General features: G+C 47.4%; 1 long non-coding RNA gene across 1 annotated transcript; it reads left to right on the plus strand.

Annotated features, from left to right (window-relative positions):
* The first annotated feature begins 2158 nt into the window (after positions 1-2158).
* Positions 2159-13230, plus strand: LOC111736149. Its single transcript, XR_002779106.1, has 3 exons — positions 2159-6565; positions 11489-11672; positions 12786-13230. It is a non-coding gene; the product is annotated as an uncharacterized LOC111736149 (long non-coding RNA).
* Positions 13231-14321: the final 1091 nt, after the last annotated feature.

Here is a 14321-nt window from a genome sequence, read left to right on the forward strand (position 1 = left end):
AGCTCTTTCTGGAGCATCTGTTGTATGTCCAGCACGGTGATAGGAAATTCCCATACATCCTCTCTCACAGCCCCCTTCAGAATCTAGTGTGTCAGATAGTTTTATTTTCATTTTACAGATAAGAAATATGAAGCCCACGGAGGTTATTGTTTCATTCATTTAATAAGATGTATTGAGTTTTAGTTTCTAGAAACGCTATAATAAATTCCACATGGGCCCTGCCCACAGATCTACAGTCTGAGATCATAGAGGAGGGTCGAGGAGGGCTTCTTGGAGGAATCAATGTCTACGCTGAGTCTGAAAGGATGAAGAGTGGGTGACAGGGAAAGTGACGAGATGAGGGCCCCCCCAGAAGTGGCACCAGCAGCAGGGAGACCTATGGGCAGAAGTCAAGGATTGAAGGGCGGTCCCTGCCCGGCTTCCTGGTCTGCACTCTGCGGGACTAGAGTGGTGCATGAGGACTCTCTGGCAGGTAGGAGGGCAGGAGAGCAGGTGGGGCCACCTGCTGTGGCTGTTAAGCAAGGCAGGTCAGGTGGGGCCTCTGCTGGTCTCTGATGACCTGGCCATCCCTGAGTGACAGGGTAACTCAGGGAAAAAGGTGGGCACCAGCCAATAGTAAGGCCTGGTGGGACTGCTCACGCACTCCACACACACAGACAGACATGTGCACACCACAAATGCACAAATGCACATGCAACTAGCCTCACTCTTCAATCTATATTGATAAGGGGCTGGGGAGAGGCGCAGGAAGGGGGTCAGAGATCAAGGAACAGTGTGAACCCAGTGAAGCTCCGGCCTCAGGCCCTAGGCACCTCTTTCTGGAGCCCCAGGGCAGATCCCCTTCGATAGTTTCCTCCCAGGTTCTCAGGCCCCTTGCCCTCCCTTCCCACCCCCACTGTATGCTCTGAGACATGGCCTGCTGCCACCTTGTCCAGGATATGCAGACAGCACAAGCAGCCCTAGGCGTCGCAGCCAGCAGCAGAATCCGGACTCGGAACAGATCCTGCCTTGCTGGAGTGAACAGGTGATACCAGGAAGAAGATGTTCACAGGGCCAATGCAAGAATTCCGACACTCAGCAGCTCAAACATGGGCTGAGAGATCACATATAAGATTGGGGGTGAGCATTCCTGGAAGGGGACTTGTTCCCGGGGAGCAACGAATGTGCAGACTTGGACTGCACTAATAAAAGGGCAGCAGCCGGCCAGGGAGAGGAGTGGCCCTCAGGCCTGGAGCTGGCCAGGCCCTCCAGGAGCAGTGGGTCCAGACCTGGGGATCTCCCTCTGAAGGGGACAAGGACAAGGAAAGGGATAGGGTGGGGAGGGGGTCCAGAATCCCCACTATATGAGGAACTAGCACGAGGATGTTTAGTCTCAAGAACAAAAGGCCCAGACACTTGGGAGTCCCACACTCCAGCCATGGCAACTTCCCTGCTCCTCTTTAGCTAGTTAAGCCCTGCATGTTCTTCATATCAGCTTAAGAGCCACTTCCTCAGAAAAGCCTTTTCTTACCTCTTTTGGATTATGTCTCACTTCGATTTGCTCTGCCTACCACCTTGCCCTAGTCTTAGGTTAACACTTACCAGAGGCAGCTTACAGTTCTCTATGTGATTGTTCTGTTTGCAGTGTCTCCATAACTAGACTGAAGCACTGTGAGGTCAGGAGCGGCATGTGCTGTTGCTTATTGTTGTTTTCCAGGTGCCTAGCACATAATAGAAGCTCAATAAATGTCTAAAGAGGAAGGGAAGGAAGGCAGAAAGGGAGCGAGGAAAGGAGGGAGGAGTTGAGTATGCCTTGTACCCTCCAAGGGCTGCCATATAAAGGGGGATTAAACTGTTCTTCAGGGGCAGACAAACAACTAGCCGGTCAGTTTAGGGATTCAGATTTCAAATCATTAGCAGTAAGGTTTCAAGCATCAGATGGTCACAATGTGGATTGGGCTGCCCCAAAAGACAGAGCTTCAGAGGATGAGTTTAAGCAGAACCAAGAGGAACACTTTTCAGAGGTGCTATTTCTTGAATGAATGAAGAAACCAATGAATAATGGAAGGAAGGGAGGGAGGGAGGGAGAAAGAAAAAGAAAGGCAGGAGAGAACGAAAAAGGAAAGAAAGAGAGAGAAAGAGAAAAAGGAAGGAAGGAAGGAAGGAAGGAAGGAGGAAGGAAGGAAGGAAGGAAGGAAGGAAGGAAGGAAGGAAGGAAGGAAGAAAAGACCGAAGACATATAGGAAAGCACATTTCTAATCCATTTAACAGTGCCAGATGTGTCATGCTGAATGACATTCATAGCAGGGCAAGGATGGAGGTGTCTTGGGATCAGCTCAGTCCTGACTCCCCTCCTATACCTCCCAGCTTTCTCAGAGAGATCATTTTTCAAAGCCCACTTTGGGCCACTTTCCCAGGGGGTGACCCCGTTGGCGATCATCAGTCTATCCTGAGGTCAACGCCCCTCTGACAGCTTCCTCCTCAGGGCTGAGGGCGGGAAGGAGGAATTTGGTACCTGGCCTCACTTGGCAATGACCTAGTCTGCAGAGGCAGGGGGGTGGGAGGATGGGGGTGAGCAGAGGGCAGGTGCTCTGGGGCCCCCACCCCTCTCCTATGAGCTTCCTGAGAGCAGAAATTGTGTCTTACCTGCCTCTAACCCACCCCTGGCACAAAGAAGATACCTATGAGTGTGAAGTGAGCAGCACAGGAGCCAGGACTGGCAGAACTGAGATAGAAACGGATGTTCTGCTCAGGGAGACAGAGATAAAACACCTTCCTAGGGGGTGTGCAGTAGCATCTAGACAGGGACTGGGAAGAGCACGCAGACCCCTGGGGCCCCTAAAGCTGAGACCAGGTTGGACTTGTCTTCTCTTCATGCTCAGGGTCTGCCTGTCTCCAGCAACCCTACTGTGGCTGATGACCTGTCAGTGACTCACAGCCAGCTGTGGGCATGAAGGGGAGAAAGTGGCCCCCAGCTGAGCTCAAGCACTCATAATTAGCCCTCGACGCCCCCTCGCCACAGAGAGCCTCCCAGCGTCCACGCACGCACGTCCCAGGCTGCCCTTTCCCAACCACAGCGTGCCTCTTGCTGCTTATTTTAGCCTGACGAAGCCTCTTGAAATGTCAGACCTGGAACCAAGCTTGGATCATGCGGTTCAACCCTTTCACTCAACCAGGGAGAAAATGGGAATTCAGAAAGAGCAAGTGATGTGTTTCAAGTCACATAGCTAATGGCGCTGTGGCCAGAAATTGACCGTAGGCTCTGGGGGCCCAAATCCAGTTGTCTTTAACTCAGGGTTGGTGGTAGTGGTGGTGGGGAGTTGACCATCTGCTTCAGGCAGCCCCTCACCAGATTTCTGGAGCCTCTGGAGCCTCTGGAGCCAGCGTATCTGGATTTGAATCCTGATTTGCCAGTTATCGGCTGTGAGAGCATCGGCAAGTTATTCAGCATCTCTGTGCCTATATTTTCCCATCTGTAAAATAAGGCTAACGATGATGCCTCTCTCCCAGGTTGACGTGTGGATTGAATAGGTTACTAAGTCTGCATTGCTGAGAGCAGGGCTGGGCACATAACAGTACTCAGAATGTGTTAGCTAACATTCTCAGGTGCTTGGAGGAGCCACAAGACTTGATCCTTGGTGTACAAAGTTCAAAATTTTGGTTTTATCGGTTTGCCCAAGAGTGAGTAGATTCCAGGAGACTGGCCATATATCCGGGCTTGATGTTTGGTGTTACCATGGGGACAGATGTTGCTGTGACAGGAACCTCAGTGGGCACAGAGGCTGTCTCTCCTGCTGTAGCAGCCACCACCTGAGAATCGAAGTCTGCAGACATCACAGCAATGGCACTTGGAGATTCTCAGAGCTGTTCAAGCTGGGTGAGCCTGAAGAACTGCTCTTCTGAACTCAATAACAATCCTCTGTCCATCTGCAAAGTGGGGGAAATTGTAGCCTCTAACTCACAGAGTGGTTGTGTGCCTGAGATCGAGTGACACAGTACCTGGCACTGTCCTTTCCAGCCCTCCTCCCTCTCCCTCTACACCACCTTCATCACTTGCTGGAGGCCAATCATCCATCTCAATGCAGAGCAGCCTCTCCTGGATCCAGTTGAATAAATATTGACAAATTCTTTTCCTTCCAAGTTCTTCCTTTATCAGTCACCAAAGCTCTGACAGCTCACACCAGATGAACTATGGTTCCAGAACACGTACAAGACTGGGGTGGTCTCATTCCAGCCCCAGAGATGCTTGTTGAATGGCTGACTCAGTTAATCAATGAATGAAGCAATTCCCAGAACCTCCTGAAAACTCATTCTGAGCTCTCAACATTGGGCAACACCCTGGTTTCCACAGAGCCCCAGCCGCAAACCACCTCTGAAGAGAGGCTGCTCACAGTCGTCTTGCCTGCCCTTGCCATCTTAACTCTCAGTAAGACAGCCACCTTTCTCTGCCTCCACCCCACCATCCCGTCTACAACCAGGTGTGTTCGCAGCCACCCCCAGCAGGAGTGCTGTCACAACCTTTCTGCTGCCCACATGCCCTTTCCTGATCCCCAAGGCACGGCTGCCCCCCATTAATTCCACCCAATCTCCTATGATGGCCTGCATAAGAAAACAGACTTTTTTTTTTACATGTTATTCTAGTTCCACTGATAGCCCAAGATGCTGGCCAAGCCCCAGTCCTTGCCCTGTCAGCCCCAGCAGGCCCTCATCCATTGAATCCTGCAATCGGTGGCCTACTAGTCACCAGTTACATCGCCTGCTATCCGGACTCTTGTCGGTCAGACAAACTGAAACTCCTCAGACTGGGAGGCCAGCCAAAGCCAGCTGGGTGTTTGTGCCCCTTCGAAGGGTGGGATGCTGAACACTAGTTCTGTCCTCATGTGCCAGGACTTGAGCTGGGCATTGCCTCCAGTTTTGTTCCAATTTTCTCCTCATCATTGACCCACTGGCTAGGCCTATGCATGGTTCTGGGCCACCAGCGTCCCTACACACCAATCAGATGATTCTAAAAGTCTCCAAGCCGAAAGATCCTAAAGAATCACCCAGTCTGGTAGAGATACTCCTAGATATTTTAACAATGTGTTAGGGTCTCTTTCATTGCAATAATGATTAGGGATGCTCTGGCATTGGGTGCTATAGGCCAGAGATGCTAAATGTCCTACAATACACAAGGCAGTCTGTGCAATGAAGAATTATACCCCTTCCTTCCTTGGAGAAACACTGACTAGTCAACAGTACTTGATGTGCAGTTGTAACAACTAAGATCCAGAGAGAATAAGGGACCAGTCCAAGGTTATACAGATTTGTCTCATAGGCAATATAATGAAGAGGACCCAGGAGTCCTAATTCTTGAGGATTTCACTGTCATCTGTTCTCAGAACCCACTAGCAGTTACCAGGTTTGTGATATTGTGGGAGGGTCAAAGACCAATGTGAGGCATCAGGAAGGCTTCACAGAGGCATCATTTGAGCTGAGCCCTGAAGGATGGCTCACAGGCTTCTGACTTCTGGAAGCAGGGGAGAGCATAGTGGGCAATGGTGAAACAAGAGACCCAGTGTCCAGAAGTGAAGGTGGCTGAGAAATGAGCACAGGCTTTGAGAAGAATGCAGTGGTGAACAGGGAATGACTGAAAGGCGACTCTAAGCTAGATCACAGAAGTCTTTTCATGTCAAGCTGAGTATTGAGATTTTCTGCTAAGGGCAATGGGAAGCCACTGATGATATCAGAGTACAAGGTATATACAATGATGAGCTCTGTGCTTAAGAGGAAGTTTACTGAGGCTGCCTGTAGAGAAGCAATGGGAGGAAATTATGGGGACAGGAAACCACTGTCAGAACAGCCTAGGTGAAAAACACACATGAGGTCATGATGAAGACAGGCTCAAGGGGATGAAATAAGGAAAAGGAGACCACCTCAGAACCAAGCAACATTGCAGGGGTTGGTGATGTCCTTATCAAAATAAAGGATATTATCTTGGTTTGAGTTCCCCTGGAAGTAGATCCTAAGAAAAGGATTTTAATACAGTTTATTTGGAAGATGATCTCAAGGAATTACAATAGGAGAATAGGGAAATCATGCAGGAAAGGGAAGGTAGCCCAAAAAAAGTGCATCGTATCAAACCAGTTACCCCTATGGGCAACTGAAAATCAAACTTGCTGGAGATCTCTGGAGGACAGTCGAGAACACATGTTTCTGATTTAATCCTTGAAGAGCAAGGGAGTTGGGGTACTTATCCACTGATTCCTGGGAGCATTAACTCTCTGGCACTTTCGGAATGTCACACATGCCGGAGCAGGCTCTGCAGCCAGAAAAAGCCCTGAGGTATAGAGTCTCAGGGGTTTGCAATTGGAAGCTACCAAGTAGCTGTGTAGGAAAACAGCGAGTACCTATAAAATGGGGCAAGGCACCGATACTATCTGCAACACACATTCTTTACATACAAGTGAAGTGAGTTAGCCAAGATGGCTCCTTGTCTAAAAATGACTCCATAAATGAACCAGATAGGATATTTCTGAGGGAGGGCCCCGATAGCTGAAATGCCTAGCTTCTGTGACCCCAGAAAGGCAGAGAAGGAATCCGAAGTATAGTAATATGGTTTTGTCAATTTTTGCTTTATGTATTTAGATGCGAAGTTATCAGTTGCATATAAATGTAGAATAATTACATCTTCCTAATGAAGTAAGCTTTATATCATTTTGAAGTATCTCTCTTTAACCTGATAATGCTTTAAAATCTAGTTTTTTTTTAATATAGCTACACTACCTTTTTGCTTTTGTTACTGTTGTATATCATATCTTTTCCCATCCTTTATCTTTCTTTGTCTCTATATTTCACGTACATCTACATAAATAGTATATAGTCGAATTTTGGTTCTTATCCAAGTAAGTCTGAAAAGCCGAAAATATTTGCCTTGTAATGAGAAAATTTAGTCATTTTACATATAATAAAATTATTTTTACATTTGGGTTTATATCTATCATCTTATTACAAGTGCTTTCTATGTGTACTACCTACTCTCTATGTTCTTGCTTTTCTCTTTTCTTTGCCTTCTGTTAGAGTTATCATATTCGATTATCCTCTTCTATTAATTCGGAAGTTATTCTTTTACGATTGTTTAGTAGCTACCCAGAAATTACAGCATACATACTTAAAAAATCCTAATATCAATTGATTCTTTTACTCTCTTCTCCCAAAATGTAGACAGGGACCTCAGGATCTTAAGGTCCTAACTATAGGATCTTATAATTTTATAATTACAATATTTTAATTTTATAATATTATAAAATTATAAAACACTATAATATTATAATTTTTCTACACAGCCGATACATTTTATATTTATCTACATGCTTACCATTTCATTGGTCTTCGTTCCTTTCTGTATCTCTGACCTTCCATTTGGGATTATTTCCTTCTGCCTGAAAATTATTTTATTAATGTGGGCCTGCTGGTGATTAATTTCCTGTTTTTATTAGTCTGAAAATGTCTTTCATCAATTTTTGAAAGTTCTCAGCATTATCCCTTTATATATTGCTTCCACCCCATTCTTTTAAACCGTCTCAGTATTTCTTCTGGTTTCTTAGACTCTCTTTTATATATTCATCTTTTACTCTTTCATGCTTCATTCTGGATAATTTTTCTCATCTCACTTCTATTTAACTAACTCTTTGTTCAGCTTTGTCTAAAATGCAGCTAAATCTATCCTTTGATATTTTAGTGTCAGGTATAATAATTCTCAGTTCCAGAATTTCCATTTAGAAAAAAAAATAGTTTCAATTCTCTACCAAAATTCTTAATCCTGTCTTTTATCTCCTTGATCATGCTAAGTACTGCATTGAAAAATGTTTAAATCTGCATACATAACTCCAATATCTAGAGAGGATATTATCTTATATATTTGTTCATGTTGTCTTCTCTCATCATGTGTCTGATTTTTGTTTTTTAGTTTTGGGTTTGCAGGGCCTTTTGGTTTTTGCCAGGTTGTGTGTGTGTGTGTGTGTGTGTGTGTGTGTGTGTGCGCATGGGTGCACCCTGGACATTGTAGTTGCAAAATCATTTATAGAAATATCTAACAAGACGATGGCTTCTTCCAGAGAGGATTTTCAAGAGCCTGAGGGCACTAGCAACATCAGATCACCTTAATCCAATTTCAGGAATTGAGATGAGTCAAAGCTGGGCTGCAGCCCCTGTCAGAACCTGTCTACTTTTAGTACATCAGGTGCAACCTTTTGGGGTCCCAACCCAAAGCAAGGAGGTTCACGAAACACTCCTCTTGATAGGCCTAGTCTCCTATCTCCAGGAGACCGTCTTTTTCCATCAACCTTTCAGCTTCTCAGTTGCTTCCTCCTTGCCCAAAGGAAAAGCATTTCCGAAGCCAGGCTCGCCTCCCTACTCCCGGTCCTCTTTATACCCTAGCCCAAAAATTCCCCACTACCTTAAAGATCCTCAAAGAGTTTGTTGTTTTGTTTGCTTTTCTTTTTTTTTAATATATAGCTTTTCTAGTGGCCTTCAGAAGGAAGTTTAATCTACATTACCTAGCTGTTTCTGAAAGCAAACACAATGATGTGTAGGAAGTTTCTGAGACATTTGTACCAGTGTTAAAAAGGCTTTTTTTTTTTTAAAGCCAACAGTTTACATAACACAGATTAACATGTTATGGATTGTCATAACAGAGTTTATATTTCTGGGTTAAAAGGAAAGATCCAAGATTTATATAATTTATTGGCCTTAATACCAAAGAAGGTTAATCAATATAATAAATTTAAATGGAGTAAAGTTAAATAATGAGCTGCTTTTGTATTTTGAAAATAAAATTAGATTCTGTATTCATTTTAAAAGAACCGTGACCCGGGAAAATTGACAGGACTTGCAACTGGGTGAAAATTTGTATGAAGGGGCGAGGAGTCTGGGGGGACAGGGAGGGAAGAGAGCAGGTGGATCTGGGGAGGGCATGATGAGTTCAGCACTGGATGGCCTTCCTTTAACATGCTGGAGGGAGTCCAGTTAGTGGCCAGAAGTGGGGTTCTAGCTGGGTGATCTGATAAACCAGAAAAATGGACTTTGGAGCTGCTCGTGCACAGACTGGACTTGGAACCAGGGGAGCTAAATGACCCTTGTGGAGAGTGTACAGAGAGAGGAGGGTGCATCAGAGCACTGATCTTTAGGGGTAGAGGGAGGCAGAATGGGTTCCAGGTGGTGGAGAGGTGGAACATGCAGGTCTGGAAGGCCCTGGGAAGACACTCTCTCAAAGCCTTGGGGGTTATAGGGCCAATTTTCCCGAGGAGGTTCAGATGTGGCTGAGATGTGGGGGAGGCCTCTGCTGACTTTGAGAGCAGTTTCCGAAGCGTCGGGAACGCAGAGGCTACCGAGAAGGGGTTAGGGAGCGAGTGGGAAGCCAGGAAGCAGAGGCAGTGTGTACAAACTTCTTTTTTAGAATGTGTAGGGCTCTGAAGGAAGGAATTGAATGGTGATTAAGGGAAGAGCTGGTGACAATGACCAGAGGAAGTTTGTGGGCAGAAGGGAAGGAAGCAGGGCAGATGGAGGGACCAAAGAACCCCAAAACTACATCAGAACTGAGGGAGTCAGCACCCACCCCAGGGAACCCTGAACTTCACCAAGAGCTCTTATTTTTCTCACTTTTCAGCTGAGGAAAGTAGACTCAGAGAGGCAGATCACACAAGTGACTGCTAGAAAGAGATGAGGCTGGGATGGGACCCAGGTGTGTCAGGTTACAAAGCCCACCTCGCAACCTCCACCCCACCCCCATCATGATTTCAAGGTTTCCATGACCGTGACCACCCCCGTCACCATCACACTGCCACCGTCATCACGCCCACCTTGGCCTCTACCACTATGACCACCAATGTCACTGTCCACCTCACCACAATAATTACACTCAGCAATATGAGATTTCCTGTGCCCAACACATGCAGTTTCTGTCTTGGGGTCTCCTATTCTGAGAACACGCAAACAATAAAATGAACTGAGGCAGTCAGCCAAAGCCTTTTGATCATATGGCGGCGGGTCAGGGCCTTTGCTGGTCCTATAGTTAGATGGCCTGCATTCATGGTTTCTTCCTGGGGAAAGGGGCATGTCAGAAACTGGTCTTCTGTTTGCTCACCTTTTCCCACGGCAAGCTCCATGGGCCTCCCCCATCACTCATCCTCACCCCACCCCAAATCCTTCATTTATTACCTCTGAGCTGGAAAAATTAAACAGATTTTTCTGAGGGAAAATCTTTAGGGGAGTGTGTGCAGAGGTATTAGTGCTGGGCTGAGGCCCAGTCATTCTTGGTTCTCCTCTGAGAGTCTGGGTTTCCTGCAGGGACATGCTCCCATCTCACCAGAGCCCCTTCCCTCCCTCAACTCACCACTCCTCCTTGGTACAACCAGGGATGGGAAGCCCAAGGCTGCAGCCTGGCTTCCCCACCCCCATGTGCCCATGGCCCCAGATCCTCCCCACCCCATGCCCACAGTCCCTCTCCCCAGAGTCCTGGGCCTCAGGCCTGGAGAGATGGATTCCTGGGATGCAAAGAAACCGAGGCAGGAAAGAGGCAGGCCTGGAGATGTTCAGAAAAGTTTCCATGCTGAACAGCTTATTTTGAGCAACTCTGCCAATTCCCCCTCCTCACTAATCCCAGGATTAGAGTAAGTGGAGTACAGGAATACAGGAGCCAGAGTCTGGGAATGGAGAGCAGTGTAGTGAGAGAAACCAGGCAGGCTTGCATTGGAACTCTTGCTTGGCCCTTCAAACATACCTGCTGTGTGGTCTGGGCAGGCCATTGACCTCTCTGAGCTCCACTTCCTCACTTGTCAAATGAGGATCATCAAGTCTGAGCACAATGAGAGAGGATGTGTGTAAGATGTGGTGTTCAGTACACGGTGGCTGGTTGACTGTTACTGTTGTGGTTCTGAGCTCTAAGTGCAGGGATGACTGGGGAGGAATGAGTATTTCTTGCCACTGACTCTTGAGCCCTGGAAGGCTGAGTGGTACAGCGGGGAGAATGTGGCATTGGCATCTGATAGATCCATTGACCCTCCATTCCATTTTGTGAGCCCCGCAATGACTCATCTTCATCAGGCCATCACTTCCACCTGGATACCTTATAGGCCTGCTTCAGAGATTGAGTGAGATTTAACACAGGCATGAGTCTAGCACAGTACCTGCTTTCTGTGCCTCCATCTGAACCCGGTGAGTCCAGGCCCCTGGTTCCATTCTCTGCCTTCCTCAGAGGGACAGACGAGGGGTCCCAACCATCCTTGTCTTGCCTGATTTTTGCCACACTCCCTTGCTCTTCCTCTCCAAAACCATATTAACCTGTCACTTCCCTTACTCAAGAGCCTATCATAGCTCCCTATCACTGACCATGTCTAAACCGGCCTCTCAGCTTGGCATTCAAGGACTGAACACCCCACCTTCAGCCTTATCTTCTCTCCTTGGTCTGGCCAGACTCCCCTTGCCCTGAGCCGACTTGGCCCTGACTGACCTGCTCCCCAACCTGTCCCCACAGTGATCATCTCCTGCCACCTCCCTCCTCCCTAGACTTCCGAGCTAGGCCCGGCTCAACCATTTCCGAGCTCCAACGGATATAACAATTCACAGATAAACCAAATCTCAAGCAGCAGCTGAGAGGAAGCCTATCAATAATGAGACCTAACGCAGTTACTGGGCAGACTGGCTTTGGGAAGAAGCAGGTAATCGAATCTCCTCCGGCTGCCATCTGTCTCCATTGCTCCTGCCTCGCCCGTGAGATGCCCGCCCTGCATCCGGAGGCTCAAGCAAGTGGGTCCCGGGCCATAATACAATTCTGTTAAAGAGAGCTTAGGTTCTTTGGGGACAAAGGGAAGGTTTTCAGAAGGATGAGGCAGAGAGGACAAGGCCAGAGTCAGATTGGACAAGCACAAGAACAGTACACACCCCACAATTGATCTGGGAAAGGCAGTGTGGAAATGAGCCTGTTGTCTTCAATATTCTTGTTCCTTTTATATTTTTATCCATGTTTTATTCTTTTCAAGTTTCTAGAATGGCAGCTTTGTGAGAGGATCCCAAGCACACAGAAGATACTTAGACATGTAATTCCCACCCAATGGGGCAGAGAGGCTTAGCCTCAAACCCTGGCCGCCTGGGACGGGGTCCCCATCCTATCCCTGGCCAGATAAATATGTGACCTGGGATGGCTATTTCACCTCTCTGTATCTGAGTTGGTCCCTCTGCGAAATGCCGATGGTAGTAGTAATACCCAGCTCATGGTTGGCTAGCAGTGGGGACTAAGTGAATGGATCCAGGTAAAGCCTGAGAAAAGGGCTGACCTGTGGGGCTCCTCCCATCACCTTAATTCTCACAATTACCACGCAGGCAGAGGAAATGGCCGTTCTGCAGGGGCTGCTTTCAGGGGCCACTCGAATTCTACCTGTTCCTAGCACTGTAGTGTGGAGATGATAGTTTTACAGCTGGCAGTGGCTGGTAGAAGGATGGTAACTTAGCCCCATTCCTCACTGCACCTCAGTGCTAGTTCATAGGGGCTTCAGGCACCGTGGTCCCTGCCCTCAAAGCCAGCGCACCCTGGAGCTTCTCATTCCACTGGTGTGGAGTGAGGTGCCAGGTGAGACCGACGAGCAGCCAGGAATGGGGAACACTGTCTCTGGTCTGGGAGACACCTGAATGTGGATGCAGGGCCTGGCAGAGAATCAGAGGGAGAGGTCAGCAGGACTAGGAAACAGGGGTTAGAGGTCCCACCAGACCCTCACAGGGAGCAATGAGTGACATCGAGGCTCTGGTCACCAATTCTCCATTTGTTTATTCCACAGATGTCTGCCTGCTCTTCACCGGGGCCTGGGCGAGGCCCTGGGGCTCCAGAGAGGAGAGACACTGTCCTTGACCTCCAGACCACAAATAGTGGAGGAGGCAATAGCAGTTGCCTCCTGGAGTGCCCCCTGAAAGAGCTGGAGCCAGGGAGAAGGGGGTTGTATATGTGTATTTTTGACAAAATTGGAACTATATTGCGCATAATGCATATTTTTAAGCAATAATTTCTCACCTTAATAATCATCCATGACATGGTTTCACCAGGCTATGTCATATTAAATAATGTGGATGTGCCATAATTCAGTAGTCATGTCTCTGCTGTCGGGCATTTAATTTTTTCCCAGTTTCCATGGGTATACACAGTGCTATGGTGCATGGATGTTCTCATACAAAAATAGCTGTTCATTTCTTTGATTACTATTCTAAAACAAAGTCCTAGAAGCAGAACGGCCAGGCCTAAAAGGAGACATATTTTTTCAAGTCTTGCTCCATAGGAGAGGACATCCTACTTCAGGACACCCTGTGGTGAGGAACCCTTTCAATAATGTCCAGCTTGAGTTGATTGCAGCCTGTGTTTATCCATCACAGGAGCAACAACCCCTGCTGCTTTCCAGGGACACTACAAGATTTTATAGCCCTGGAGCTCGTTACACCTCACAAAAAAGGAGACTAGAGCCCAAGCTGCTCATGCCTAAGGAATAGCATCCACTGCAGAATCCTTGGGTCACTGTGTCAGGGCTGCAAGTGACAGAAATCTGACTTCAGAGGCTTAACCAAGAGAGGCTTATTTTCCTCACACGATGAAAAGCACAGAGGTAGCAGCAGTCCCGTACTGATGTTACCCACCCTCACTGCCCCCCCATGACACAAGCTCCTCTAGCTTTCCTTCCTTTCACACTGAGCTTGTGGCTCTTTCCTCCTCATGCTCAAAATATGGCTGATGGACCTCCAGCCATTACATCCACATTCCAGGCAGGAAAAGGGAGAAGAGGAAAAGGTAGAGACTGCTGCCTGCTAAAAATGTCCCCTGCTTTGATCAGGAAAACCCCCAGATGATCTTTATATTCATCTTGTTAGCCACAACCACGTCATAAGGCCCACCCTAGTTGTGAAAAAGCCTAGAGAGTCTAGCTTTTGCTTGGCGCACTGCTGCCCTGAAAAAAACTGGAATTGTATAAGTAAGGAGGGTGGGGAAGATAGATATTTGGTGGGCACCTAACACTGTCTGCCACCTTCCTCATGTAGTGTGACAAACTGCATGGCTGCCTCCTTCCTCGCATAGCGTGACAAACTGCACAGGAGCCTGAATGCCTCTCTCTGGAATGTACAGCCTGGAGACAGTGAGTCCTCCAGGCCTAGAGATATTCAAACAGAGGTTTGGCCAAAATGATTTCGCCAAAATGTCATGGAGGGGATCCAAATAACGGAAAGAAATCAAGAGATTCCCTCGCTCTTTAGCCTCAGGGCTTTGGGGGAGCATCCCATACCCTTAATTGGGTTATTATATGTTTGTTTTAATACAGAAAGTATTATGAATC

This window comes from Pteropus vampyrus, unplaced genomic scaffold (genome assembly GCF_000151845.1).
Source record: "Pteropus vampyrus isolate Shadow unplaced genomic scaffold, Pvam_2.0 Scaffold18, whole genome shotgun sequence".
NCBI classification, from domain to species: Eukaryota; Metazoa; Chordata; class Mammalia; order Chiroptera; family Pteropodidae; genus Pteropus; species Pteropus vampyrus.